Source organism: Oryzias melastigma, linkage group LG8, assembly GCF_002922805.2.
Source record: "Oryzias melastigma strain HK-1 linkage group LG8, ASM292280v2, whole genome shotgun sequence".
In the NCBI taxonomy this organism is placed as follows: domain Eukaryota; kingdom Metazoa; phylum Chordata; class Actinopteri; order Beloniformes; family Adrianichthyidae; genus Oryzias; species Oryzias melastigma.
In genome coordinates, this window is record NC_050519.1 from 398,664 (window position 1) to 411,168 (window position 12,505).

The following is a 12,505-nucleotide window of genomic DNA, read 5'->3' on the forward strand; positions in this document are numbered from 1 at the left end:
GTGAGAGTTAAAAATGAGAGAAAAGGTTAAAATCATTCATCTGTAGAAAATGTGTAGTGAGGAGTCCTCTCTGTCACCCCATGGGAAACATGTCATGGTGGCCAATGAGCTCAAAGCTCAAATTATTTTTCAATTGGTAATTTTTACATTTATAGTTTTTCAGTTTTCACTATTTTTTTCCCCAAATTTTCAAGATTTATTTCAAATTTCTCCTATTTCTTTTCCAAATAAAACAAAGTCAAATGTTCTTTTTTTTTCTTCAAATTTTCAAGATTTATTTTTAGCTTTCAGATTTTTTTTCTAAACTTTTTTTTTTATTATTTTGCTTTTTTTCAGTAAATTTTCAAGTTTTTCATCTGTTTTTCCGATCACTTTAAGCTGATCCTGCCGCTAGTTTCATCGAGTAGCTGCACTCTGTCAGCTCCTCAGATTTCAGCTGGGGCTCGGCTCCAGTGTCTTCAGCTGTACACGGCATCAGGCAAGAAGGTTAGAGAAGTTAAAATCATTCAGATCCAACTCTATCAAAGGTCAACAGACAATGGATTGAATGTGTTTCCAGTTTTCTCTGGTTCTAAAAGGTTCTTGCTTCTCTCAGAAGTTGGTACCGTCCTTGGAACCGTCTGCCAGATTCCACACTCTGGATCAGAATTCCTGTAACGTCTGGCTCTTCACAGCCGGTGTGCCCCCCCATCCCCGGGTCCCTAAACCTGTCCAATGATTCACAGCTCTGTGATGAGGATGATGGATGGAAGTCTGCCGTAAGAAACCGTGTCTGGCAGCGCATCGCGGCGAGGAGCGCCCAGAGTAAAACCCACAAACCGCCGGTGATTTATCCGCCTCTGCTGACCCCTGGAGACAGTGGACGTCGGGCGCGCTCAGACGCCGCCGCTTCTGTCGCACACTTCTGCTGTAGGGCTGCAGGCACAGTTAAGGCATGAACTCTGCTGACGTGCCATCCGTCCGTGTGAGATCTCAATAAATCCTCCATCTTTACGGACGCGTATGATGACCTTGGAGAGGAGATGAATGCAAAACGGGTTTCACATAAATATTCCCATGCTGCCGTGGGACTAAATGAAAGGAGCGATGATATTTCTGTGCATTAAAGGATTATATTATCCAGGAAGGCTGGAGCTGAACTGGGCAGCTGGATTTATTGAATGTGTTTGAGCAGAGCCCTGATGAGCAGGTTTTAAATGCCACAGAGGACCTGCAGCTATCTGCTCCGGCTTTATTGCACTTCAGTCTTTGAAAACCCGTCCAGCTAAAGCTCCTTCATCAGCATGTGAGAGGAGTCTTCATGTCGCACGCCGGGCTGCTGTGATGTTTGGATTTAGGGCAGTGGAAGTGTGGGATCCTGGTTTACGCCATCAGCTGACATCTCGTCTTTACACGTCCCCTCCAGCCAGTCGGGCTTCATTCTGCTCTTCTTAAAGGATCTGGAGACAAGCATCCTTATTGATTCTTAAAGACTTTTATGTGGATTTTTTTTATCCCTGTCCTGTTTATCATTTTCTCTTAAAATGAAACCCTGAAGGAATTAATTAAACGTTCTGCCATCAGTTCTCCAGAAACACATTTTATTCTTCAAACTGATTTTTTCAGAATTTTGTAACTTTTTGGAAGAAAATCAAAAACATGATCTAAATACCAAATAATGTTATCTATGTTGAGTGTTTTTGTATCTCGTATATGATGAATACCACTGTATCTTAACAGTTCAGAATGGTGGTGGCGCTACAGTGGTATGGGACGTCAGTCACACCTAAATGGAGGGGCCTCTGGTCACATACAAGATGGCGCCGGAAACGATCTCTGGACGGAAGTGGAAACCCTTTCAGAAATGATACTGATATCCTTAAATACTTTTCTGGAGTATAAATCACACTTTTAGAAGAAAAGTGTGACGTTCAGTAAAATCTTCCAAACCTAGAATAACTAAAAATACTTAAATAAAACAACACTAATATTTTGATCTATAAGAAAAATAAGTTTAAGAGGTAAAGAATCAGATTCTCTTTAAAGTTTGTTTTGGACAACAACTCTTCTTCTTCTGTCAGTAAAAATACTCAGATGCAGCGCCCTCTAGCGGTTGTTAGAGGAAATGACAGCTAAATAACAACTGATGTTTACTGGAAAAATAACAAATATATAACCCTTTTGATGTCTAAACAAACACACAAATCAGTCTCTCCTGAGTATAAGTCGCACCCCAGAACTATGAAAAAATATACTCCTGAAAATATGTTTATTTCAAGCAATCAAGCAAAAAAAATAATTCATGGACAATGCAATCAACCATCAAAAGTCTGTATCCATAAAGACACGTCAAACAGACCCACAGGGGGAGGGACTTCCGGACATTGATTTTCTGTGTGGCCAGAATCTCTTGCGTTAATGTGGCAGCTGACCTGGTGAGATGGTTATTTTGTCTTCTGGTTGTTCTGGTGTTTGATGCGTCGCAGATGATTTCTAAGGTTGTAATCTCAGTGGAAATCACATTTGGGACCCGCTTCCAGGGTCATCGGATCCCCACAGCTGTGAGATGGTAGGCGGAGCTCAGACATCCAGGTAGAGGAAACTTTTCCTCGTCCGCTTCAAAAGTAGACTGTTGAGTTCTGTGATGTCACTTCCCTTAAAGACTCACTCCAATTAAAATAGGGTTTTTTTCACATGTTCTGGTGGCTTTTTTCTGATGATGATGGACATAGATAAAGGAAATTAACCATAGAGTTGAATTTTTGAGCAGATCGTATTTGTGACATAGAAAATGTGCTCCGCCCTATTCTGATGCGCCCATAGATCCATGAACGTCTTTGTTTTCCCCAGAATCTGGATCAATATTGTAGGCTGCGTAGCTCTGATATTGGTCGCCATTTTTGTTGCTCCGCTAATATTAGCTTACGGTTGTGAGCTAGAGAGGACAATAGTTGTGAGTGCTCTCAGCAACAGGAAGGGAAAGTGGGGGCGGGGTTATTCCAGACAGTCCCGCCCACAACTCAGAGGTGAATTTCCAATGAACTTCTGCCGCTCTGCAGAAACTATGTCCTAGAAAATGAAAAAACTGCATCATTCTGGTAACGCTTTGAAAATAGATCAAAATATGAACCAAACAAGAGTGTTTCCAGACTTTTTAAGGGGCTACAGAGCCAAAACGATAACTCTGTCAGCCAAATCAAAATGGGAAACACAACAAACGTCAACCAGAACGAGCAGATGGAAGGAATCCGGATGGAAAGCAATCCTCAGATTCTTCACAACACTACAGATTGTTACCAAACTGCCAGGAAAATATATCCGGAGACAGAATGGACGCGTACATGCTAACCACTCCCATGGTCTTTTGGCTTTGTTTAGCTAGAGATATTCTGGGAAAGTGTAATTAAAATAATTGAAGGTATACTGGGCTACATAATAGACCCCCAAACCTTTGTACTGGGACTGCTACCCAAAGGTGTAAACAAAGAAAGAGGACCGATATCTTTTAAAGTACCAACCATTGCTGGTAAAAAAGCTGTAACAAGGACAGATCAGAAGATGATGGGAGAGGGACTTTAAAGTCATTTCCTGCAACAGCTGATCCCCGTCAATGACCTGAATCCTTTCTGAGGCGCTGTCTCTATGACCCAAACCCAGAAAAGGGTTCTGACGAAAACATGGATTTCGGTTGCTCTGTTTCTTGTTCCATCAGAATAAAGATTTTAGAGCCCCAAACGTCTGCCGTGATTCAGGTCAGTGGTTCTGCTGCGACCCGGACCGCCCGACCTGGCTGTAAGCCTCGACGGTCCGGCCCTCGGGCGCGTGTGCGGCCCAACGTAAAGCGCAGATAAGACCCCGGTTAAGCTGAAACCGCAGAAACCCCCGCCGATCCAGCTGTCACACATGCAGCCGACCTCTGACATGCACACTCATGTACACACACACACGCTCTAATCCACATATGAGCATACCACTTTGTTCATAATCTGTATGTGTCTGTGGCTTTACGTCGCTGTCAGGCCTTCATCCCTTTAGTCTCCGCCTGCATGTTTGAACCACAGCTGGAAATGAAACAAACTATTGTTTTGTAGAGGAGACTCTGAAATACAACAGGCCCAGTTTGAAGGATTTTTAATCATTAAAAAGAGGGTCAAAATAGTTTAACTTTCACAGAAACATCACAATGTTAGCTGATTTATTTTAAGTTTATATTCTTACATTCACTGTTACGGCCCCCATAGGCACACCGGCCTCAGGCGAGGGGGAAGACCCAAACGGGGACCAGAACATATGAAACCGGACACCAAGAACACGAGGAACACAGTTTAATGACAAAAAGAAACTGTATCCTGTAAAGCAAAAAAGAAATGATTGTGCTGGTTAAAAAATAGAAATTCATAACAAAGAGATTAGAACTTTGGCCAAACAGAAAATAAGTCATGGAGACTGCTGGCCCAGCCACCCTCAGAGTCAGTAACTCGCTGGCTGCCCAATAAGATCCAACCAACAAAAAGGAACAAAGCAAACCTTTAAATACAGACTGCCAAGATCCAACCCCAAACTAAAATAACAAACCCCAGCAGTAGAAGACTGCTGATCAAATAAAGGGGGGAAAGAGAACCAAACAGAGCAACTCAAAGACCTGCTTCTCCGCCTGCCTCCTGGTTGACGGCCTCCTCTGGCTTAAATACCTGGCAGGTGCTGATCAAGATCATTAGCTCCACCTACCAGGTGGGCGGAATGACACGTCAGGATGCAGAACACCAGCAGACATTCACCCAGAAAGGGATCTTAACTCATTAAAGATTAACACAAAAACGTTGACCAAAGCAGCTTCAGGGTCAGATGACCTCCACGACCAAAAGGCACGAGCAAAGAAGCAGATGGAGGTAAAGGTTAAATGAAACTCATATTTTAAAAAGTTGAACTATTTTAAAGAAAGACGAGGAGCCGCAAGAAAAAGCTGCAACTACCGTATTCTATGGAGTATAAGTCACTAGAGCTAAAAATGTCTAATCAAGACAAAGAAAACAGTTTATAAGTCGTTCTGGAGTATAAGTCAAACTTTTAGGAGAAAAGTCTGACGTTTCAGAATGAATCCGCCAAGCCCAGCGTAGCTAAAATTAAAAAAATAAATAAATAATGTTAATCTTTTCATCTGTATAAGAAATATATCAAAGTTTGAGGAAAACAGATTCTCATCCATGTTTGTTTTGGACGACACATCTTCTTCTTCTGCTGTCAGTATCAAACACGGATACTCAGAAGCTGATACTTCTGTCAGTAAAAATACTCAGACGCAGCGCCCTCTACTGGTTGTTAGAGAAAACAACAGCTAAAGCGCTACCAGTGTTTACTTGGAAAATAACAAATAAGTAAGCCTATTTATGCTTAAAAAAACACACAAAAAAGATGCTTCTGCATATAAGTCGCACTCCTAAACTATGAAAAAACTTATACTCTGGAAAATATGGTACTAAAAACAAGTTAAAAAAAAACCTCTTTGCAGCTCAAATGCCAGCAGATCTCCATGTTGGAGCTTCTTCACATCCAACCAGATTTTCTGAAGACTTGTAAAAAATAATATTCAGGTCGTATTCAGACTGGACACATTTGGTCCAGTTAAAGTGAACCAGAGTTCGTTTCCCCCAATAATCCAGAACAAGCAAGCAGACTCTGGTTCAGGACCAGAACCGCTGCCTGACCCATCTTAGGAGGTGGTCTCGGTTTGTTTTCAGTCGGACTGAGCTTTGGTTCACTATGAGATTCCTCAGTCTGAATACGATCCGTTCCAGAAGCGAAATAACTGAACCAAAACGGTCACCGTAGCCGGCCATTAGCAGACAGACGTGGTGAAACGATGCAACAGCAGCTCCTTGAAATGTGATCAGATGAATGCAGGCTCATAAAAACAACGTTGAACCTGATACACATTGATTCTCACTGTTTTCCCCACAATCTTTATGTCACAAACACTTCTTGGCATCCTCGGTAAGTGCCTTGCAGCATTCCTCCACCAAAGCAGTAGTGAAAAGTGTTGAATCTGATGTTGATACAAACACTCAGAATTGATCAGTGAAATAAAAGGTTTGAATAAGTACGGTGGCCGAGAACTGCCATTGCAATAAAAAAAAGAAAAGTAAAGGCAAACAAAAAAGGAAATTGATGAAACAAATGTCTACAAACAAAAAAGAGATTTCAGCAAAAATAAAAAGTGGACTGTCTGAATACTATGATGTTTCTTTGTGTTAGCAGAAGCTAACAACAAACCGGCATCATCCGATTTACCTTCAAACCTGAGGCTAGATGGTCTAAATAGATAACATTCTTAATTGGTGACATTGAATATCTTCACTTACTTTCTCGACTCTTTTCAGATTCACACTGCCGGTCCACTTCCGGTTTGACCGTCAACAAAAACAATCCCTGATAATCGACTTCCATCGTAGCTTTCTTGTTTGTATCATTTCTTTCTGCTTGCAGATACTTTTTTATGTTTGCTGTTTCGTTTTCTGTTTTTTTCTGCGATGGCAGTTCGTGGCCACCATAGAATAAGTCACCTATCTTGACAAGTCTGTCTCTGTCATCTGTCTCTTTATGTTTCGACCCGCCCCCAAATCTGTTGGCCAATGACTGAAGAGATCTTTAGTCACATTGTTCTGTTTACAAGCTTTGGTCCGGAACAGAATTCTCCAATAGATCCCAGTTTGAATACAGGCCAAATACAAGGTTTAGGACCAAATTAAGCAGAATCGGTCCAGAACTAGTCATTTTTCTAGTCTGAATACATCTCAGACTCAGAAAGATCCCAACAATCCTCTTAGGTTTCTTTTAAAAATGATTCATGTTGGATTTTGAAGAAATCATTTTCGGATGGACTCACGTTCTCAGAAGCTCTTCTGAGCGTTTGCTGCTTCCTGCTGTCTTTGCAGACACTTCAGAAACGATGCAGGTTTGACTCTGAGGAACAAAACTCTGGATTATGTTTGTGATCTGAGGATCATGGAGAGCGCTGAAGATCTCAGAGATTTGGACAGTTTTGGTCAAGCTCCTTCAGAAATCTGTTTGAACCTTTTTGTTCGTAGGAGACGATGTTTGATTTGTTCTTTTATAAAACGACTAGATTGTTCGCTTGCCTTCATTTTGTTCATAGTAGTTGGATTATAATCTGTTGTACCATTTGCTCTTCAATGAAATTCCTAAAAACCCGGGATTTTGCCGATCATTTGTCAGTAATCTGGATTTATCAGACAGATTAGAACATAAATGTTCTGTGTGTCCGTCATAATCTGAGGCGTGTGGAGATTCAGTTAAACATCAGATTCCTTTAAACATTGAGGTTTGCTTGAACGTTTAAAAGTGGAAACGGTTCAAATCCCTCAGCAGGAACAATCAGAGCGTGTCATTTTCCTCTCTGCAGATGACGTATTGATCCCCCCATGCAGAATAAATCCGATCCAGAGATGTGAAAACGTCTGAAACTCGTCTTTTGGGTTTTTTCAATCATTTCCTCAAAGTCTTTGCTGCCAGTGTGTCTTTTTGGAGGCGTCTTTGTGACTCGGATGACCTTTTTGGCTCGTTTGAGAGCCAACCTCGGACGGGGGAGGGGGGGCTGAAATGTGAGTGGACATGAGAGGGGGGGGTCTTATGAACCCCCAAATCCTGATGTTTACACGCTGTAGCCTTCAGCCGAGGCTCCACATCACTTCTCTCTCTGAGTCAAATTAATGTTTAGACACAAAAAATGTCATTAACACCCCCCCTCCCCCCACGCTCCAGGCTTATTTATGAAACCTTACGCAGCCACATGCTAAACTGAGGTCTGTCAGACACCTCAGTGCGCAGACGCCCCCCCCAGCATGTCAGCCCTCCCTCTCCGGAGGGACGGTCGGCGCTGGAGGTGTGAGGAGCGCCGCTGCAGCAGGAATATAAATATGCTGGAGTCTGAACCGTAAACTCGACGAAGAGGAGCAGCTCGCATCTTCAGCTGGTTCTTTAGGACACCTGAACATCCCCCACATCCCCCAACCCCCCAAGGGTCCAGTTTAACTCCCGTCCCAGGTTTGACCTTCACTAGAGCCTTATCACTTCTAGTGGATTGGAAACAGAAAATGACGTACATTTGATCTGTCGTTTACGGAGGTCTTCAGCAGGAGCTACTGGATCGTCTGGTCTACACTTGAGGCCCAGAAGATCTGAAATCCTTTGAAACCGCAGAGAGCTGATCGTGAAAATTTGACAAATGTAAATAAATGTTCAGTGTGTAAATATGTGAAACTTGTTTTTTTATGCTGCAGAACAGCTTTAAAACGAGACCAGACAGGATTTCACGGCAGATATTTATGATTGTTGCAGCAGCTTTTGTTCAATGTTGCAACAAAAGTTGTCTTTTTTTAAAACAAACAAAAAAACTTCACATTTTCATATTCCAACTCTTCTTATTGTGACATGTGCATCAATAAAGTGCTGCACCATCACCATGAACAACATTGTTTGGCTTTCATTTCAGATGAAGTTGTTGGAAGTCCTGGACTTTGGAGAGCTGATCTGGTTTCTTCTGTCAGTAATGATCTGTTCAGTTCTGAGGATTCTCGGGTGTCTACACAGGTGAGTTCTGGAGACGGTTCTATAAGGAATCATTTCCTTCTTTTGTAATACCAATAAAAATGAAATGGTTCCAGATTTTACTTGTTTTTGTGTGAAGGCTTTGTTAGCAATGAATAAGACATTTTCAAATGTATGCAACTTAAATTAAACACTTTCAACATGTTCAGGATATTCGCGCTTTGACTTTACTTGTGAAATTTTTGCATTTTAAGCAAATTTGAAATTTTACACAAATTTGGGGATTTTTTTCCAGTGATTCTTCAAATATTTGCATTATTTATTATATTTGTGCAAATTATGCAGGTTTGGTGTCAAAATGTTCAGCACGTCAAGGACATCGATGCTACTGAGGTTTTTGACGCTAATTTTGAGTTTAGTCAATATTTTAGCAACATGCTAACGTTTATGGCTGATTCAGCATCTATTGAGGTTTTTTGGGCGAATCCTGAGTTAACCCATAAAGACCCAAACTCGTTTTTGCTTAAAAATAAAATGATGCTGAATACACAACAAACCAAGTGGATCACAGAACCCATCTCGGATATTTTTCTGTTACACTGATGTCACTGCTTTCTTTTTTCTTTTTTTAGTTATTTTGGCACCTACTGAGGATTTTTAGGCTAAGTAGGAGTTAAGGTAGTATTTTAGCAAGATTATAGCTTTTTTTGGCTAATTTGGCACCTACTGAGGTTTAGGGCTAATTCTGATTACATACCTTCATGAATTTTAAGTAATTTTCGCAAATTTCGTGATTTTTCAAGAAATTCCTCAAATTCTTTGTGCACTTTCCGCAAATTCTGCAACTTAAAATCCTGTAGCAATTTTTAGCATCATGCACAAAGCTTTTGCATTTTCAGCAAATCTCTTCAGGAATCACAGTAAATTCCACATCATCTTCAGGAAACAGCTTCCTCATTTTCAGTGACCACATTTAGCAAAAAACGTTAACACCAGCATTATCGCAGGGAGTGCAATCTTTTCGTTGAGTGATGTAGTCTCTCTGTCTTTCCCTCATACTCGGTTAAAGTAGCGGACCCCTCAGAACCGCACCTTTTCAGCACCCCCCCCCCCACAACTGTTAACTGTCAGCTTGCTCAGCACAAACACGTTTGTAACAACCGTTCACGAGCAGCTTGAAGATAAAAAAAAGACAGAGAACTGAAGAGTTCATAAAAAAGAGCACGGCTCCCAGAAAGGAGTCAGAAATGTTCACAAAGATACGTCGTCACCCATGACTGTGTTCACGGATGAGTGGTTCATTGTTAATTAGTTGCATTTGTTAATCTTTGGGATCGAAACATGGTGAAATCCGGGAGGGACTGATAGAGATTTCTTAGAAACTTTTTGCATTCATGCATTTCCACTGTGGGGAATTGATCAAACCATTGTGAAGTTTGGGGCTTTTATTGTGAAACTCCTACATTTCCAGAATCTTTATGTTAAATCAGTACAGTCCTGTTTTTAATTGGATTTGGGAAACATCTGCTTACAATTGCTTTTCATTTGATACCATTAGCCAAGCGTTGTTTGACCACGCCCACATCCACCTTTAACCACACCCCCGTTATTTTTGTTGATGTTTAAGAGACCATTTTTGAAAATGGCCAAACAGTTTCTGCCCCCCTTCCCATCTACCATTAGTTTCTGCCGTGGGCTGTTATCACCTGGCTCTCCAGAATCAGATTGATGGTAATCAGATTGATGGTAATCAGATTGATGGTAATCAGATTGATGTTAATCAGATTGATGTTAATCAGATTGATGTTAATCAGATTGATGGTAATCAGATTGATGGTAATCATATTCGCGTTTGTTTGCTTCATTTCTGCTATAAACATCGGGTTATTTTTTCCCGTCCTTCTGTTTTCAGGGATGAAGAGTTTTCCTGAAAACCTGCGTCTCTCGGAGCTGCTCGTTTTGGCGACTCGCAGTCACAGCTGTGGTTTCAGTGTCTTCAGCTGGTCATAATTTCATGGACGCGTTGGAATGATTCGGGAAGTAGAAGCCGGCAGCTTCAGGCTCAGTTTCAGCCTCCAGTCTCCTCCTCCTCCTGACTGTTTGTGAGGAAAGGTGAGTAAGGGACGCCGGTAAAAAAAGTGCAATCTGTGAATACATCAGCTGTTATTGATTAGCTTCTGCCCGACTGTGACGTCCGGCTGCAGATGCCTGTTTTACAGTAGGATTGCAGCGAGCCGGCTCCCGGTGTCACGCTCACCGCCGTCCCTGCGGATGCTGGAATTACTCTCACACACGTAGATCCAATTACTGAGACCGGGATATGGTTGGCATAACATAATGAACAGCCATTTTTCACCTGCCTAACTGCTGTCCCCCCCCACCATTCACCACATTTATTCAGTGGAAAATCCAGGAAACTTATGAAAACAGGGATTTGATGAAAGAGGAAATCACTGAAGGATGTTTTTGGAAAACTGAGAGCAGCTTTTCATGGAACTTTTTTCCAAAAAAACCTTGAATATCAGAATAATTCTCTTCTGTGGATTCAGTGTTTGGGTCCATGCTGACAAGAACTTCATGATTAAACCCCAGCAGTGAGCAGCGGCATCACTGCCGCCTCACAAATCATCTGCAAATGTTTAATCAGGGTCATAAAAGCTCGATTTGAAGCTTTAATGGAGCCTGACAGAAAAATCTGTTCAGGAACAAAAAAACCCAGTCGCTCGTGAACCGTTCCATCATTTTTGATGCTTGAAACCTCGTTCAGCTTCCCGCCTGCATTCATCTGAAACAAACCAGCAGCTGTGACACTTTTCCCTTTGAGATCTGTCAAACTTTCAAAATCTCTCCTCCTTCAAAATAAAAGCAGCATCTTTTCAGCCTGACTGAAGCTTTCGTCTCAAACTCTTTACAATGACGCATCGTTCTCCTCTGATGGTCCTGCCGGAGCTGAGAGCAACAGTCCGGCAGGACCTCCTGTCAACACCTCCCTCGGACCACCACAGCCTCCCAGGTCTTCAAAGCGAGGCGTGAAGGTGATGCTGTTACCTGTGTCGGCGATCCACATGCTCGTCAGCGCTCATCCCCTCTGCAGGGCAACAGCTGTTTTCCTCCTCTGTCTTCCCGTCTCCCTGCACTTGTTTGAGTCTATTTCCGTGGAAGTGACGCTGGGATGCTCTCCAGCACTTTGGCAGAAGGTCACATTACAAAAAAGAGGAGGAGGGAGCAGGAAGAGGTGAGCAGCAGGAATGTGAGAGATTACAGCTGAAGTTGAGACGGCTCCGTCAGAGGAGATCTTTCAGGCGTTAGGAGGAGCGAGCCTGCTCCTTCTGGAGGGGGGAGGTAATCCTCTGCTGTCTGGAGAAGGGCACCTGAAGGAAAAACCTCACAACAGGATCTGAAGTGGGAGCGGGAGCGGCTCGCCGCCCTCCCCATCACTCCAATGCCGAGGGTCCGCACCTCCCGCCCCATCTGTCACTGATCCTGCAGGGTGACCCCCCTCCGATGCAGCCGCTCCATCAAACTCCGAGGAAGCCCGGGATGGGGCTGTCGGAGTCCGGCGACAGATGGCCGGCTGGGGGGGCAGATGTGAGTCAGCTGCCAGAGTTTGGAGAATCTTGGACAAAAAGCGCCTTCCTGCCTGTTCCCGCCTCAGCTACACTTGTTGTCCTGCTGGTCTTTTTTTAATCTTGCTTGTCCCACCTGCACCCCCCCGGTCCATCAGGGCTCGGCGTCTCCGGCCCGCTGTAATCCGGACTCCTACATTCCATGTCACAGGAAGGGCTTGTGAGCTCTAATCATTATGTAGTAAGGATTTATCCTCGCGCCCCCTCCCTCCCTCCTCTGCGCTCCCTCCTCCCTCGCTCTGCTGCCGGAGCTCCAGCCGTCCTTTCAGTCCCGTTCAGTCATGGCAGCATCCTGCCCCCCCCTCCTGTCAGGGGTTTGCCCCCCTGTTCTGCAG

The 12,505-nt window shown here is 43.1% G+C and overlaps 1 protein-coding gene across 1 annotated transcript in view; it reads right to left on the bottom strand.

Moving 5' to 3' along the window:
• The window catches only part of grin2ca (glutamate receptor, ionotropic, N-methyl D-aspartate 2Ca), an 81,149-nt gene extending 68,766 nt beyond the window's left edge, over nt 1-12,383 (bottom strand). Inside the window, exon 1 of the mRNA XM_024272203.2 lies at nt 11,593-12,383. The gene's annotated coding sequence lies outside the window, so the exon portion shown is untranslated. The remainder of the gene's footprint in view (nt 1-11,592) is intronic.
• Between the last annotated feature and the right edge of the window lie 122 nt (nt 12,384-12,505).